The sequence below is a fragment of the Rosa chinensis genome, chromosome 5 (genome assembly GCF_002994745.2).
Source record: "Rosa chinensis cultivar Old Blush chromosome 5, RchiOBHm-V2, whole genome shotgun sequence".
In the NCBI taxonomy this organism is placed as follows: domain Eukaryota; kingdom Viridiplantae; phylum Streptophyta; class Magnoliopsida; order Rosales; family Rosaceae; genus Rosa; species Rosa chinensis.
The window spans coordinates 28,757,720-28,773,400 of NC_037092.1; the positions used below are offsets into that span (position 1 = coordinate 28,757,720).

The 15,681-nt window shown below is 49.6% G+C and overlaps 1 pseudogene; it reads right to left on the bottom strand.

Annotated features, from left to right (window-relative positions):
* Positions 1–14,361: 14,361 nt before the first annotated feature.
* Positions 14,362–15,681, bottom strand: part of LOC112203579 — a 33,141-nt pseudogene continuing 31,821 nt past the window's right edge.

Sequence of the window (15,681 nt, forward strand, 5' to 3'; positions counted from 1 at the left end):
TATGGTCTAGCCTTCTGGCACCATACTTTGTCAAACTCTCCCCACGGGAAAGAGACCTAAATGAGTCTAAGACTCCACAAGTCTATGGTTCACGATCGACCAACCGCCAAGCGGTAAGGCAACGCCTCATAATGACAATGACCGCTATGCGGCATTGCAGTCAAGCTTTTCTCCTCCTAGAAAGAGTAAAGGGACCGGTTAATGTAGCCCACGGCAGCCATTGATCCGACGGTTAACCCCCGATGCTTGGGTATCAAAGATTAGATTCGCTACCTAACACCCACTGCTCAAACGCAGCTCCCCTCATCAAACAATTTTCCGACCATACGGAGGTCTATAGCCAGGAGTGGGGGACTCCTCGGAGAGCCTAGCAAGGGCCCACCCGAAAGGGCATAAGCGTTCACTCCAACCAATTCTAGATGGACGACACACTTGCACTAATTATGCTCATTATACGGCACAAAGCTACGCTTTGTAGCTTTGGTATCAACCCAACAAGAAAACCCTCCTTCACTAGGGACTTCGGGGACTTGTACATACAACCCAACATAATTAACGACGGTTACACTCACGCCTTCGCGGCACCCCCGAGCTTTGCGCTCATGCCTTCACGGCATCCCCGAGCTTCTCGCTCACGAGCTCTAACACTCACGCCTCCATGGCACCCAGGAGCTTCACGCTCATGCCTTCATGTCATCCCCGAGCTTCATGCTCAAGATCTCTAACGCTCACGCCTCTGCGATACCCACGAGCTTAGCGCTCATGCCTTCACTGCATCCCCGAGCTTCGCGCTCACACCTTCCGGGAACCCCGAGCTTCGCGGTCACGCCTTCAAGGCACCCCCGAGCTTCCCTCTCACTCCTTCATGGCACCCCTGAGCTTCCCACTCACTCCTTCACGGCACCCCTGAGCTTCCCGCTCAGGAGCTCCACACTCAAGCCTTCCCGGCACCCCGAGCTTCAGGCTTATGAGCTCCGCCCTCACGCATTCCCAGCACCCCGAGCTTCGCGCTCACGCAAACTCATGTTCTCTCTCTCTTTCTCCTTCTCTATCCTCCGTCCTCCCATCCCCCAACCAATTCCTAGCAAACCCGGCCAAGGAGTAAACCCCTTCTCCCCATTAAAGCCTGTTAAAAGTCAGAAACTTTGATAGCTAATAAGCTCCAAAACACAAGAACCCAGAACTTGTGGCTCAGCTCCGTCTCTTTTTGCATTCCGCTGGCGGGGTTTCGCTCAGCAGGCTTCAACACGTGGAAGCTGACAAGTGAGAAGTTCCGCTAGCGGGGTTTCGCTCAGCGGGCTTCGACACTTGGAAGATGACAAGTGAGAAGTTCCGCTGGAGGGGTTTCGCTCAGCGGGCTTCGATACTTGGAAGATGACAAGTGAGAAGCTCCGCTGGCGGGATTTCGCTCAGTGGGCTTCGATACTTGGAAGATGACAAGTGAGAAGCTCCGCTGGCGGGATTTCGCTCAGCGGGCTTCTATACTTGGAAGATGACAAGTGAGAAGCTCCGCTGGCGAGGTTTCTCTCAGCGGGCTTCGATACTTGGAAGATGACAAGTGAGAAGTTCCGCTGGCGGGGTTTCGCTCAGCGGCATCTGTCGACGATTGGTGCCTTCCTCCCAAAAGTCGTGACTTCTACCAGACGCTTCGTCTGATGGTGGTTGACACATGGCGAACCCCTAAAGGGTTAGCGTGCGGAGGCGTGTCTCCTCCGCCTAGCCGTCTCCTCACCATTAATGTTAGTAATGATGGATTTTGTAACCAAGGCGACGCCTCGGTTAATCCGGAGAGTAACTGTAGTTGTGGGACACGTGTACGGCTGACATCTGATGTCGTTTTTCAATGGACGGCGTAGGACTGTCTGACGTTGACATAAAAGGGGGGGGGAAGTTAGCATTTTTGACACTGCTCTAAGCTTTGAACTGTGCTTCGTCGTCTTAAAGCTTTCTGCGTCTGAGATCGGAGAAGAAGGTTGAGACGATACTGCCGAGTTTTCATACGTGGAAGAACCGACGACCTCCGGCCCCGAAGACAAGTGCTCTCACCGCTGTCAGAGACACCATCGTTGAGGTTAGTATTCTAACTTATATCCCTGTTTCATTGGATGTCTGGCATGGTGATTTTTGGGTTTTTGGGTGTTTCTGTGGTACGTCCTTTATTGAAGTGTTGTGAGGATGTGAGAGTGGGTTTGGGGATGGGTTGCTGTATTTGACAGAATTGGGGTTTTTAGGGATTTTCTAGATGGTCGAATATGGGTTTGAGGGCGTTTGTTCATGTTTTGGTATTTTCTGGGTTGGGTGTTGTTGATGTTCTTGGGCACTGACTAATATAGGGATAGGTTAGATCCTGTGTGAGCTAACTGATTTGGGTTTTAGGGTTTTGGGATGGCCGACGTCATAGAGATTTCGAGCAGTGAGGATTCTGGATCTGAAGTGTCGTTTAGCGCGGCTGATAGAAATTTTATTGACTCGTTGCGTCCGTCTGCCCGTGCAGGAACCTCACTGCCAGAACCGCTAGAGGTCGAGCTGCTACAGACCATTCCGTGGGACGTAGATATGGATCGTGCATCGCGTTAAGAGAGTTCTAGGGCGGGGGAGGCTGCCGCTGCACACACTTTGCACGAAGAGCGGCTAGAAAGCAATAGTGCCGCCAGCGGAACCGCTGGCGGGGAAGGTGTAGCGGGAGAGGATACCGAGTCGGCGTGGGTGTTCAAGGACGGCACCCCTGTTGACTAGGCTGGAGGTAGGATGACCGCTGTTGCCGTCAACCGACTGAAGCGGGTGTTCCGGTTGCCCGGAGTGGTGAAGCTGCGTCCGCCGACGGTAGAGGAGAAGGCTTCGATCCTGCCAATGGGCCACGCCGCGGTGCACGAGGCTATATTCTGCGAGGGAGTGACCTTCCCGCTGGTGCCCAACCTACAGATCCTGGTGTGCGAGTTCGGCATCGCCTTTGGGCAAGTGTGCCCCAACATGTGGTGGTTACTGCTGGCGCTGAACTCGTTGTGGCGGTTGTCTGGTTGCGAAGGACCGACCGTGGTGGAGGTATTACATTTCTACGAACTGGTGTACGTGAAGTGCCAGGGTTGTAGAGGGCAAGTAAACCTCAGTCGTCGCCAAGGAGCGCCCAAGCTGATCGAGAACCTGAGGGACTCAATGTCGTACTAGCGAGGTTCCTTCTGCATTGCCACGGCGGGGTGGGAGTACCAAGCGGGGTCCAACGAGGGGGAGCCGACGTTTAGAATTAAGTCGGAGTTTCAGCCCATCTGAGGTTGTTTGTCGTTTCCGCTGAACACGACTGGTGGGGTTTCTGTTTTTTTTTTTTTTTTTTTTTTTTTTTTTTTTTTTTTTTTGTACTCTACTGATAATGACCTTTTTTGTGCAGCGGGGTTGCGGTACAACCTGACTCGTGAGGAAGAGTGCTGGGTAGCACGCATCAGGGGTTGCTGGCGGAATCGCAACTTGCTGGACTTCGGTCTCCTTAGCGGGTGGGAGTTGTTGGTAGCTCAACAACTGACGCGTGCCGTTGGTAAGTAATCTCCGCTGTATCGTGCCTTTTGTGAGGTTGCCTCATGCTAACTGGCCTGCCACTATATTTTTTTGTAGAGACTCCGCCGGGAAACAAGGCTAGCTGTGACGCTTTTGCAAAAGTCATGGACCGCGCTGAAATCGACAACTTCCTGGAAGCCATGTATGCTTCAGGGATGGCGGCGCAGAAGACGGTGGTGGACCCAGAGACGTTGGTGCTGAGCTCGTCAGAGGTTCCTATGGTGCTGCCAATGCCGCACCACTCTCATCTTGGTGGTGACGGTCTACCTGCCGTTCAGGAGGGGACCGGCACGGTGAGTGAGGCGGTTCTGAGGAAAGAGAGAGCGCCGGCCCTGCGGCGCGGGGTGCCGAAGAAAGCAGTGCGCCCAACCGAGGGTGTTACCATAGCGGGGTTGGAGCCGCCGACGGGGGGTTCAAGGCCTGCCTTTGCTAGAAGCACGCGGGTGCTTCAACGAAAACGCCGTCAGCCCGACTCGGGCGGGGAAGAGGAGGAAGTGGAGGTAACCGGGGCCCGCGAGTAGTCGAAGAAGTCAAGGCAGGCTCCGCCCGAGGCTCTCGCTGACGTGGCGAAAGCGGTGGGTACAAGCGGCTTGGACTCATTTGTCGCCTACGCCGAGTTCCTCAACGACGGTGAGAGAGACTTCCTGTATCACCTTTGCGAGCGGCTGGGGTTCAGCGGCCTGGAGGGGATTGTTCGGTCGACCGCAGTCAGCGAGTCGTCCTTCAGCACAGCCTTTGGGCACGTCGCCGTTGGGCTGCATGAGATGTTCCAAGCGGCGTCAAAATAGCCCCTGGTTGAGCGGGAGCTCAGGGAGGAGGTGGTTGGCTACAGAGGGACTTGGGGAAGACCCAGGAACAGTTGGCTGACGTCGAGCGACGCTTGACAAAGGCCGACTGCGATGCGGCAGAAGCCCGTGGCAAGCTGAACGTTGCCATTGAGCGGCACTTGGAGCGGAACGAACAGTTCGCCAAGTTGGAGCAAGACATGTCCCTGCTGCGGGATCGGGTGGCCGCCAAGGATAAGAAGGTTGAGATCCTTCAGCGGGAGTCCACCGCCAAACAGGCCGAGGTTAAGCGGCTAGAGGGTGAAGTTGCTCGCTTAGAGGCTGAGGGGAGCCATGCTACAGCCGCTGCTGTTGAGTCATACAAGCAGTCAGCGGAGTACAAGAAGGCGCTGACTGAAGCAGCGAAGGCTGGTGCCCTGGCCAATGTGGAGATGCTGCAGCAGAAGGGCGCCATCAACTGGGCGAAAGCGTCGATGCCGGTCGTGCAGCCATCTAAGGAAGCTCCACCGACAACAAGTACCGCTCCTACTGCCACACCTGGTCACGTTGGAGCCTGCTCGGGTAGCGGGGAGAGTGGCGGACCTCCAAAGGGTGACTGTCAGCGGACGCCTGCCCAGTCCGAGGTGTCTCGCGCTGGGTTCTTGGCGGCCCACACCGGGCGGATGGCACAATAGAGACCCCCAGTCCCACAGCCCGAGGGTCCGACCAGACGAGCCGTTCCCATCCGTCGCAGGCCGCCAGTGGAGATGCCGAAGGTAGCGGAGCGGACCTCACCAACCCTGCTAACCCTGCCAACCCCGCCAACCCCTGAAAATAGGAGTAGGAAAGTTTTTGTAGCCGCTGAGGCATAAATACTTGATGTAATTCAATTGGGATATAAATGAAACTTTGGGACCTAAGCTCCTATACTTTGGTTTTTTCTTTTGTTTGTGATGATGTGTGTACCGCTAGAGGTCTTGACAATTTCTTTTTGGCCATGAATGAAACATTAAAGGAATTAAAATTGGTCCAAGTGCACAATGTAGCAGACGTAGTCCGCTGACTGGCGTTGCCAGTTGCCCTCAGTGCTAGACTTGGTAACAATGGTTTGAATAATTCCTCGTTTCATTGATAGCTGTCTGAACAGCGTTTACAAAAGCGGGGTCGTACCCGTTGGGTAGCTTCCCTTAGCTAAATATTGAACAAAAATTTAGCTAAGTCAAGATGCTCTTGGGTAGCGGTATGACTATTTGTAGTAATACCGAAGGTGCTCAGTATTCCAAGGGTGGGTCGTTGTGACGCCATCCTTGTCCATTAAGTAGAAGGTGTCTGGGCTCACGACCTCTACAATTTTATATGGACCTTCCCAAGTTGGGCGGAGTTTTGTTGGCGGTGGTATGACTTCCTTCATTACCCAGTCCCCCAGTTGGAGGTTGCGGGCTTTGACCCTAGCGTTGTAGAAACGCGATACCCGTCGCTTGTTCTGGAGATTGTTCAAATGGGCTGCGTCTCGCTTCTCCTCTAGGAGATCCCTGTCGAGGTTAATGCCGTCGCTGTTGGTCTCGGGGCAGTAGCCGTCGACCCTAGCGGTTGGTTGGGTTACTTCGATAGGCAGGACAACCTCAGTTCCGAACATCATACAAAAGGGGGTTTCACCTGTGGCGGAAGTTGGGGTTGTTCTGATGGCCCATAGAACTTCCGGGAGCTTCTCCGCCCACAAACCCTTGGCCTTGTCGAGCTTCTTCTGTAACAGTTTCCTGATTATCTTGTTTGCCGCTTCGACCTGGCCGTTGGTTTGGGGGTGAGCGACGGATGAGAAACGCATCTTGGTGCCCAGGTTGGCGGTGAAAGAGATGAGTTCCTTATTGTTGAACTGTGTGCCGTTGTCTGTGATGATTGCGTGCGGGACACCGTAGCGGCAGTAGATGTTCTTCCAGAGGAAGTGAATTACCTTGGCAGTAGTTATTGCCGTCAAAGGTTCCGCCTCTATCCATTTGCTGTTATAGTCGATGGCGACAATGATGTATTTGAACTGCCCTTTGGCGGTTTGGAATTTTCCCATCAGGTCCAGGCCCCACGTTGAGTGAATCCAGGGACTGACGATAACCGACAGAGGTTCCGCCGGGGCATGTGGAAGATCAACATGTTGTTGGCATTTGTGACAAGATTTTGCTATCCGCCTGGTGTCATCACCGAGCGTAGGCGAAAAGTAGCCTTGTTGCATTGTGCGATTAGCCAAGGATCTGGCGCCTGAATGATTTCCACATTCCCCGCCTTGTATTGTTGCCAGCACGACCTTTCCCTCCTCTGGGGTTAGACAGCGGAGGTTGGGGTGAGTGGATCCTTGGCGGTAAAGTTTGCCGCTCTGCATGTTGTAACTGGTTGCTCTCCGCTGGAGCTGTTGCGCCTTGATCTTGTCCTCTGGCAATGTCCCGTTGTGCTTGTATTTAATAATTTCGTCCATCCAGCTAGGATTGGCCTCAATGTTAAAGATCTTCGCCAGGGTTTTTGTGATACTTGGCCTGTCCAGAGACTCCACCCTTGTGTCAGCTGGACTCTGGTGTGGCTGGGCGGTTGCCAGTCTTGCCAGTGAATCAGCCTTGGCGTTCTTTTCCCTGGGGATTTGTGTGATGGTGTAGAACTTGAATTTTTTTAGCAGCGTCTTGGCGTATCCTAAGTATGCCGCTAACTGCTGGTCCTTGGCCTGAAAGCTGTCGTTGACCTGGTTAACGACTAACTGAGAGTTGCTGAAGATGTTGACACTATCAGCCCCTGAATCAATGGCGAGGAGTAGGCCGGCAATGAGTGCCTCATATTCCGCCATGTTGTTAGAAGCTTTGAAGTTGAATTTCAACGCGTACTCGACGCTAAGCCCCTTGGTCCTGTTAAGATGATTCCGGCGCCGCTGGCGTTGGCGGAAGCGGAACTGTCCACATGTAGGTTCCAGTCTGATTGTTAGGGAGCCGGCTCCTCGGCCGTAACTATTTCCGTTCGGGGTGGTACATCGATCTTGGTTTCGGGCTGACGCTCGGTGAACTCAGCAATGAAGTCTGCCTCCGCCTGGCCCTTCATGGCAGTTTGTGGTTTGTAATCTATGTCAAACTCACTGAGCTCAATGGACCACTTGCTGAGGCGCCCCGAATGTTCAGGGTTCTGCATTACTTGTCTCAGCGGTTGATTGGTTAACACATGGATTGTATGGGCTTGGAAGTACTGGCGGAGGCGTCTGGCGGCAACGATGAGTGCGAGAGCAAGCTGCTCCAATGGAGGATACCGTGTTTCTGCTCCGTTCATGCCCCTACCGGCATAGAAAACTGGGAGCTCGTCATGGCCTTGCCGCTGGACGATGGCGCAGCTCACCTCTGACTGAGATACCGCTAGATAAATGTACAATGTTTCTCCTTAGACAGGAATAGAGAGGAGTGGAACTGCTGCCAGGTATTCCTTCAAGCCTTGGAACGCCGCCTGGCACTCTGGGTTCCAATCGATGACCTTCTTGTGGGTTGTTTTAAGGACTTTGAAAAATGGGGCACACTTGTCGGTCAGTCTGGAGATGAATCGAGACAGGGCGGTTAGCTTGCCCTGGAGGCATTGGACGTGCACCTTCCATTCCGGGTCCTTCAAGTTGAGGATAGCTTGCACCTTATCAGGGTTGGCCTCGATGCCCCGCTCACTGACAATATACCCCAGAAATTTGCTGGCGGTGACGCCAAAGAAACATTTTTCTGGGTTGAGGCGCATACTATAGGTCAGGAGGATGGCTATTATGATTTTTAGGTTTGCCACATGTCCGTTGGCCTTTATGCTCTTGACCTACATGTCGTCTACGTAGACCTCGATTATCTTGCCCAGATGTTCCGCGAACATGGCGTTCATCAGTCGTTGATAAGTTGCCCCTGCATTCTTCAAACCGAAAGGCATCACATTGTAACAATACAGGCCCTTGTCGGTGGTGAAGATGGTGCACTCCTGGTCGTCGGGATGCATCCTGATCTGGTTATAGCCAGAGAAAGCATCCATCATGCTGAAGAGCTCGTGTCCAGCGGTTGCATCGACGAGTTGATCGATGCGGGGTAGTGGGAAACTGTCCTTCGGGCATGCTTTGTTAAGGTTTTTGAAGTCGACGCACATCCTCCACCTGCCGTTAGCCTTTTTGACCATAACCAGGTTGGAAATCTACTGGGGATAGATGACCTGGCGGATGAACCCAATGCCCTGGAGCTTGGCAACCTCCTCTCTTATAGCACGGTACTTCTCTTCGTCGAAGGCTCTGCGTTTTTGTTTGATAAGGTAGAAGGATGGTTTGATGCTCAACTTGTGTGTGATGATCTCAGGGGAGATGCCTGGCATGTTTGCATATGACCAGGCAAAGACCGCAACGTTGTCACGTAGGAACTGAGTGAGCTCCGCCGCCAGCTCTGGGTCTAATTGAGCGCCTATGCGGACTGTCCGCTCAGGGTGCTCGTCCGAGATGCTGACAACCCTCAGTGATGTTTCTGGGTTGACCGGCTCCTTCCTTACGTACCTCTTTTCGTCCTCCCTGGGGTCCTCAAAAATGTTTGGTGGCGGTGCCTGACTGCCTACCGCCAGGATCTCATGGCGGCGGGTTGATTGTGCTATAGTAGTAGAATAACACTAGTGTGCCAACTGTTGACTTCCCCTCACACAGCCTGTGCTGTTGGGTGTGGGGAACTTCATGAGCAGCATATACCCGGCGATGATGCACTTGAGTTTGTTGAGCGCTGGCCGACCAATGATGGCGTTGTATGAGCTGAAACAATCAACAACTATGAACTCCGTATGTATTTCAGCCATACATGGACTAGTACCAATAACTAGCCGCATATAGTCAGAGCCCAGCGGTTATGTGACGTCACCAGAGAAGCTGAGCAGTGGTTCATGATCTTGGAGCAATTTTCTGTTCCGCTTAAGGTCGTTGTAACAACCACTGAATATAACGTTGACAGCGGAGCCGCTATCAACCAGGATTCTTCCCACCGACATTTTGCTGAGAATAGCATCGATCAAGAAAGGATCGTCGTAGGGCAAATGTACTCCGTATTCCTCCTCCTCTGAGAAGGTAATAGGCTCCCAACCAGACCTTGGGAGTTTAGCGGACCTTTTGTAGCGGATGTTGCAGACTTCCTTTGGGTGATTAGCTCACGCATAACGCTTTCTAGCTCTGTGAGACATGTTGGTGATTGGAGCACCTCCGTCGATTGTGTTGATGCGGCCCATGGGCTCAATGTCGGCGATCACAAGTGGCGGTTGACACACCTTGAACTGCTCAAGCTTGCCGTCACGGTACAAGGTCTCAATGGCTGTTTTGAGGGCGTTACAGCTGTTGGTATTGTGACCGCTGTCTTCGTGGTATTTGCACCACCTGCCGGTGTTTCTTGGCTTTCCTGTTTTTGGGTATTTTCCCGGGGGCGGCAGTGGGATCTGATCCTTGCATTGATTGTATATTTCTTCATACGAAGCCGTGTGGACTGTAAATACCGCATACCTTTGGGAAGACTCCGTATGTTTGTTGCGGTTGTCCCTATGGGATGGGCGGTTTCCCTTGTAGTGTTGGTCCTTTTGCCGCTTGTTTTGGTACTGACCCTGCTGCCACTCCCTCTTCTTGTCAGTTGGCGGTGTGGAGGTTTTGTTAGCGGTCCCCTGCTGACTGGAGGAGGGTTGTGTCCACTTTGCTAGTGCTGCTGGTGGCAGTGGGGTTTCTCCATATGTGATGAATTTTGCTTGGGCATGAATGACCACCTCACTCATGAGGTGGTCGTATACCGCATTTGGGTGATTGTAGTTGAGGTGATAGAGAAATGGCCCTTTGAGGAGTCCCTGCTTAAAAGCCACCGAAGCCATTGTTTTATCAAGATCACGACACTGAGATGCTGCCGCCCGCCACCTTGTGACGAATGCCTTCAGTGTCTCCTCCGTACCCTGCTTGACGTTGAACAGTTAGCTTGTGTTGTGGTGCCCGGCGGATAGTAGGATGAACTGGGAAAGGAAAGCGTGCGACAATGCCTGGAATGAGTCAATGAATCCCGGCAGGCATTAGAAGAACCAATTCATTGCTTCATTGTCCAGCGTTTCGCTGAACAAGTGGCACAGGGTGGGGTCATCGAATCCCTTGTTGTTGGTGACTTTCTTGAAGGTGTCCATATGGACGAAGGGATCAGTCTTACCGCTGTAATGCGACATTTTAGGGAGCGGGTGGGTTTCCCTTTGTTCTTGCCCGAGGTCTCGAGCGGTAGGTGTGCAGTGATGACTCCGCCTCCTGTTCCAACATTAACTGGGGGTACAGGGGGTGGTCCCATTCCCGCTAGCTCTGGTGGGTGCAGCGGGACCTGAAGATGCACGACTGGTGCTGGTATCAATGCTCCGGTACCAGGTCTGCTGTGCCTGGTGCTTCGTGACTGCTCGCTTCGTGCCGGGTTGGCGGTGGCTTCCAGCATTTTCTTTAACTCATCAAAGCAGGACACAAGCATGGCCACCTGCCTTTGGGCCTCGGCCTTTTCCTTGCGTTCTTGTTCACGCTCTCTGTTCGCTTTGTGAAGATCCGCCAGTGCCAGCTCATATAGAGAGGAGAGGTCTTGGCCTGGTGGGCGGCTGCTACTTGGGTTTGTCTCACCGCCGGGGTTGACCGGGGTGGTGAATAACGCGCGGTTGATGCCTACCGCTGGGTTGGTGGGTTGGGGAATGGCGGATTGATCTGCCTGCTCCTCCGCGTTCCCCCGCTATCGTTAGTCATGGTGATTGTGGCGGGATGACCTTTTGTTCAAGGATTCCCACAGACGGCGCCAATGTTAATGCTCAAGTCCGGCGGTAGCCGATTCCTTGTTTAACGCGGGTCCGGTGGGCGGACCGTTACTCCAAGGATTATATGGTTCCCGTTTGCTGCAACGGGCGTCAGAGGGAGACCGCGTTGGGCGGTCTTCACTGCTCCGATGCCTAAGTCAGTCACTGTATATGGGCAGCATAACAATAAATGAGTAGTAATTGCGTAATTAATGAGGAGAGAGGAGAGAACCTTTTATAGTTGAGGAAGAGGTTGATCTTCTTCATGTTTCCGATGTGGGACTGACGTGCTTCGGTTCCCAGCGTCTGGAGCTTCTGATGCTATATTGACGCGGCGCGTCAGCGGTGATTTGGGGGCGGTCCAGGGCTCAAGCGGTAGCCTGCCTGGCCGTGCCTTCGCAGGTCACCCCTTTGGTGGGAGTCGGTACCTCTGGCGGTACAATGAGCGTGGCTCATTATAGCTAATTATGCTCGTTTTGGCATATGTAGGTACACAGAAAGAGAGAGAGAGAGAGAGAGAGAGAGAGAGAGAGAGAGAGAGAGAGAGAGAGAGAGAGAGAGGAAAATACTGAATTATCCTTTGAAAAATGAATAATTACATAAGATTAACGGTGTTAGTAACGAGGTGTACTAAAAGTGTGTCGGGTTTTGAAAGTCATGTACCAAAATGATTGTTTTAAAACTTAATGTACCGAAGTTTGGAGTCACCTATTTGTTGTGTACTGTTGTTAAAAATTTCCCGTTGGAAAATTATGACCATGGCCAATGTTGGCTCCATGGTTTCTAACCCTTCGTCCCTCAAAGTCACGGCTCCTACGGTCGCGTGATTGTCACCTTTGGCGATTACCTTCATGAACATTTCGATCGTATGGATCATGACGTCGATGGTGACTTTCTCTAGCTATGGGACGATGCTCTTGATGGCTATCTTGAAGCCTCTCAATCTTTCTTCTCTCAAGATCGTTGCCATGTCTTTCAGCAGTGGCCATAGCTTCAATAAGCTGTTGAAAACTTGTGATCCGTCTTGCGTTTACATGAGTCCAGAATAAATTAGAGGACCTCATAGCATAGATAAGGAAGGTATTGAGGGTTTTCTCAATCAATTGTTCTTCTGTTATTATCTTTCTACATAGATGCATCATTACTTTGATGCGGAGAGCTTCCGAATAAAATTGCATGACTGAATCACAGTCAGAGAAGCGAAGATCATTCCATTCTGCTTCTAAATTCTGAAGGATGTAGTCACGAACATTGTCATAACATTCACGAAGCACTTGCCATAGCTTTATAGCGCTATCCTCATTCATGAACTCAAATTGGAGGTCCCTATCCATGTGACGCATCATCAAGGCAAGTGCCCTGGAATTGTTGATCTCAGTTTGAGGGTTTGGAGCAATTCCTTTAGAACAAAGCTTTTGGATTGCGTGCAATAAATCACGGGCAATAAGGTGGAGCTCAACGTCCCGAGCCCATATTAGGTATCTTTTGCCTGCATAATCCAATAGAACAAAATTGAGTTCGTTCGAGTTCGACATCCTGAAAAGTGAAACAAGAACGAATTAGTTTCGGAGTCAATGCTTCCACGAAAACTAATATTAATAAGATTTCCGAGCTATGCTACCAAGAAATCTATTTCCAAGAAGACCAAAACAATGATGTTTAGTATGGTCAAAGATCGATGCTTGAGGACGCTCTTAGTCCTACAATCACGAACGCTCTTAGTTCGTATATAGCTTGAATCCCCACAATTCCGCTTATTAAATAATCGAACCCACGTTATAGAAAGGTGGGATGGAGGAAAAAGGGAAGATGCAATCCCCGAAGAAAATAAAGAAATTTAAAAGACAAGAAAGTATGAACTTTAATCTTAAAAACTTGTTGATTCGAGGCTTGAGAATATGCACGTGTTCATGCAGGCGTGTTGGAAAACAGGCTGCGGTGATGTACGAGGTAGGCGAACTTTGGGCGAGGCTAGGTGAACGCGGGAGCTGCAGGGGTTGGCTGCGGGTGCTGCAGGGCTATGGGGCTGCAGAGCAGTAGGCAGCAACGAGCGCACTGGCGCGTAGCACGGGGTGCACACTGGGCTGGTTGGCGTAGGGGAGCGCTAGCAAGCTGGCTGTCGCAGGGTCGTGCAGGTGTTCTCGTGCAGGCTGTAGAGATGAGGATTGCGGGGGGCAGATGCTAGCATGGGCTAGCAGGTGTTGTTGCTCAGGGCTGCAGGGAACGGTAGGCACACGGGTGCGCAGGGGTTGCGGGGGGCAAACGCTAACGTGGGCTAGCAGGTGTTGTTGCGCAGGGCTGCAGGGATCAGTAGGCACACGGGTGCGCAGGGGCTGCGGGGGCAGCAGGCACAAGGCTGCAGCAGGCGATGAGCCTAGCTCAGGCTAGGGCTTGCGACAGCTTTGGTGAGAAGAGTTTTAGGATTTTTTTTGTTTTAGGGCTAGGGTTAGGGCTCGTGCTGATAATGTGTTGTAGGAAAATATCATTCAAGAAAATGATGAGATAAATTGTGTGTTCTATTATTGATAATAGGAGCCCTTTATATAGGGATTTACAGAGTACATACAAAGTAATAGAATATAAATACAATGAGGAAATTTAGAACATTCTCCTATTACAACTCTAGAACTAAACCCTAATTTGAAGAAGCACACTAAAATTCAACATCCTTCAACACATTCAATTAATATAAAAACTCGATCCTTGATCTAGTGATTCTAAATCACCCAGTAAACTACAAGCTTATGCATTGTGTTTCACCAGAAACTGCTAGGGTAAATCTTTCATTTACTTGACCCTCAAAAGTTGTTAAGGATGTATATAAGTTACAGATATTGACCTATATATAACTCTACGAAGTAAAGCTAAATAAATCTAACAGATGAACATGACACCTATATGGGGACAAAGGCTAGTCTAGTTATACAATATTTCATGTTTTAAAGCTGTTCGATTATGTGTGTTACCTTCAGAAAAAACTCTGACATGAGATCTTCTGATTGGGTTTTTGAGCATCAATACAAAAGCCAAAGGTTGTACCTAGCTAGTATAAGTCTCCAAATTGTCTGGAAAAGTGGAGATAGTTCTAAAAATATACCGGCAATTTGTTTTTACTTATTCACCAAGAAACTGAACACAACAGTAACAAGGAAAAACACAGGACAGAATATTCAAGATATTCTATTCTTGTGTATTCATTTCATATAACCATAAAGGGAACATAACACAAACCTTCAGTAAATTACTAAATTTATTATAACTGAATACTGGCTGTCTTTCTTGGTTCACCACCAGCTTCTGGAGAAAATGTTGAACCGTCACCTTTCTCAATGGTTAATTCAACAGTTCCTCTCCCTGTAAGCCTACAAGTCTTAAACAAAATAATGATATTCTACTATATAGTACACAAAATGCCAATGTAAAACACACACATAACATATGCGGAGGTCTTTCAAACATATGTTTGGCAAGTCAGTGTATATCAAAAGAATCTGCGGTGGGAGTATTGAAATGCAACTTCAAGACCAAAGATATCCTTTCATTCAATGAAGAATTCCTAAATGCAAGACTGATACGTACATAAGCTGGAGCAGACCACTACAGTTATCATTAAACATTTGGAAAAACCATATTTGTGTTTTGTCCCTTTGCATCATTAGCTAGAGATCTAATATAAAACAACAGGATCCAGAAACCTACTTAAAAAAAAATCATGATTTATTTGGCTCAACAATCATCCATAATCAGCTGTAAGATAATGATTATTTGGCTCAATAAGTATCCATAATCAGCTGTAAGAGGAAACTTGTAAAAGCAAAATTTTAGATTACAAATTTTGGAAATGATATATGTACTAAAACTTTGAAAGTTTGCATACCTAAATGTATTTAATAAGGGAGTTTCAAATGACTGACTAATTTAGCTTTCAATAGTTAAATGATGTAGTATCATCACCCAAACAGATGAAGAATATCACTCAAAAGGAACTACTGAGATAAGACTGACCTTGGGTATCTCTGGTATTGCTCAGGCAACAAGAATGACAAGCCTGGAGCCTATTGCACAGAATATCAAATTATGATTTTAGACATGTCATTGTATAATTAGCCCCTGTATATATAAGAGAAATGAAATACATTGCCAATCTTTTTTACAATTTCTATGACTTCAACACAATTCATGTTGTTCTTTTGAAAAAGCATCCATATGTTGATTTTGATATATCTATGTGACAAGTCTAAAACTGTAACCTAATATTATTGATTGGTTGTGTTTACCTGTAATAACTCAAATTCAGCAATGGTATCCAGTGAAGAAGCAAGGGCCACAGATACTTTATCTGCATCCGTATCCTTTATATATCCAAGAAGAACTTGCAATCCATCCTAGAAAACTAAGAAAAATGCAATGACATTCTTACAGTCTCTGCAGTGAATAGCCTAACTTCATGCCACTCGAGCTTTCATAATTATGTCAAGTAACATGCAGAACCATACATCTACTCCCGTGCTTCCTTTCTTCTCTATAGTGTTAATGATGGGTAGCTAGGATTGGGATAGTGTACATATTATAT